Source organism: Schistocerca americana, chromosome 3 (genome assembly GCF_021461395.2).
Source record: "Schistocerca americana isolate TAMUIC-IGC-003095 chromosome 3, iqSchAmer2.1, whole genome shotgun sequence".
Classification (NCBI taxonomy): domain Eukaryota; kingdom Metazoa; phylum Arthropoda; class Insecta; order Orthoptera; family Acrididae; genus Schistocerca; species Schistocerca americana.
The window spans coordinates 473,972,126-473,974,535 of NC_060121.1; the positions used below are offsets into that span (position 1 = coordinate 473,972,126).

General features: G+C 46.2%; 1 pseudogene; it reads right to left on the reverse strand.

The window, feature by feature from the left end:
- Positions 1–920: 920 nt before the first annotated feature.
- Positions 921–1,039, reverse strand: LOC124607852 (annotated as a pseudogene).
- Positions 1,040–2,410: the final 1,371 nt, after the last annotated feature.

The window sequence follows — 2,410 nt, forward strand, 5'->3', positions numbered from 1 at the left end:
CGTAAGACGGCAATCCGTCACACTAACACTCAGCTACCGGGGCGGATGGTGATATTGCTGGAGTAGCTGTTGTTGAAGCCGCAGTACTTGAAACTGCTGCTGTTGAGCCAGTTGTTCCTACTGAAACTGCAGTTGTTGATGAGGGTGGTGCGAAAGCTGCTGTCCTGATGATGTTGTAACTACTGTTGTTACTGTTGTTGTTGTTGGTGGTGGTGGATGTGGTGGTGGTGGTGGTAGTGGTGCAGCTGCTGCTGCTCAGATGCTGTGTATCCGGGAGAGGTAATTCACCCTGCTAGATCTCATCATGATTGTCTGACATCTGTGGGAAACACACCTCTGTCGGTGTGTGCAGGTGACATACGTCTAGTGCCTATTAAATGACGTGAGCGGTATCAGGGAGATCGGCCATTTTATGGTGAACTATACAGCACTATCACCGCGAACGTGTGGCAAAGAAAACATACATAATACTGCGTATGCTAAACTGTAGGTAAAAGATTCTCCTCGAAAACCGACTATATGAGTAGTGAACTACTAGTACGAGCGCTAAGAGTATTAAGCACTACGCTCGTTCGCGAAAGCAAACAAGTTACGGCCACTTGGAGCGCACTAGCGAGAACGTCTGAACGCCGTGGTAGGCGGATGTGAACTCCTTTCTTAGTTGAACCCGGGTCATGTGCTACTGCTGGCTGACGAAGACAGAAAGAAAAAAGCAGCGTCCGAACAGGCCTTAAGGGTCCAACGGTGCCGATCGGCCGCCGTGTCATCCACAGCCCTTAGGTGTCGCTGCCTGCGGGTATGGAGATGCGTGCTGTCAGCTCACTCCCCTCCCAGCCGTTGTCAGTTTTCGTGACTACTGGCAATACTTATCAGTCAATTAGCTTCTCAATTGGCCTCACAAAGTGTGAGTGCACCCCGCTGGCCAACAGCACTCGGTAGATCCAGACGGTGACCCATCCAAGTACTAGCCTAGCCCGACAGTGCTTGACTTCGGTGAGCTGACGGGAACCGACATTACCACTGCGGTAAGGCCGCTGGCGGCTGATGGACACAACCGGGCTGAAACCTCTAACAGCCAGGCCGTAGGTGACTTGTAGCCTCCTCCCTGTTCCGGCTGTTAGGGCGCCTGATTATTTCGATAGCCACTCTTACTTTCTGCTGTGGAGAGAGCACGCGAAGTTCTTGAAAAGGAGAACTGTGACAATCCTGGAGGTGTTCAGCTACATCTGACTTGTTCTGTACTAGTCGTACGTAGCGCTCACGTTCCGACAAGCGAGTGCTAATGGGTTTCCCGGTTTCACCAACATAGGCTTCGCCACATTCACACCAAAGTTCGTAGACGCTTGCAGTGTGGAGGGCATCCGAGTGATTCCTGGTGGGCCTCACGGATCTCGCATCTTGCGACCTCTCTGGAATATGGGTTTCTTTCCTCCGCAATGTAGAACCTTGTTTATGTCGTCACTGACACCTCTCACATAAGGTAAGCGAGGAACAGAAAGAGTTTTCTCTGTACCTTTGTCTCTACTGTCTTCGCCGTACTTCACAGCTCGTTTTATGCATCTGGTGTTGTATCCATGCGCGCGTGATGTCGTGAACATGTTCAGTTCATGTTGGACGTGGGACCTGCGGGCGTACGTCATAAATATGGACGCGAAGTTTATGGCCATATAGGTGAATTGGAACAACAGAGGAAGACGAAGGAGAAACTGCTCAAATTATTTCTGCTAAACTGCACCCCATACACCGCCTTTCAACACATTCGACAACTATGTCGTTGTTCTTCTGACATTATTAAAACCAAAATGACAAATACGGCCAAAAAGGTGTTCGGGAAAAACTTAAATTTTAAATGTATCTCTAAATCCTTCTTTATCTTTTTATTTTGTTTGGTCATACTTACGGAGTTTCGTTGTTCTACTAACATTTTGCGTCCTATAAATGAAATAAAATAATAAACAATGATGGGAAGAACTACGAAACAAATGACACAAAAGGCAATAAATTACATTTTGTGGAAAGAGAATCGTAGAAACCCTTATGATATTTAGGTATGATGTTGCGGTTAACCAATTTATTTAGATCTCCATATCGTTCTTTGCGAGAGTTATTTTCGTAGCATAAGCAGGTTTTAAATCCAAATTGCTTTCACCGATATTTTCTCTCTCTACATTTAAACTGAACTTGCCTCCATTCAGACTATCTGTGGCTATTCTTATACTGAAACACGTGACTTCCCTTTCCACATCGAAATTATTTAAGTTCAGACAGTTTGAGGACATTCCCGTCAACGTCCTTGGCCATATAGAGAGCCATCTCATCATGGAAAGATTTAAAGTCCTTGAGATCTTCAAAACACATGTCTCTAAGATGTAGACGATATCCCTTCTCTTTTGCATTTCGAATGACTAAT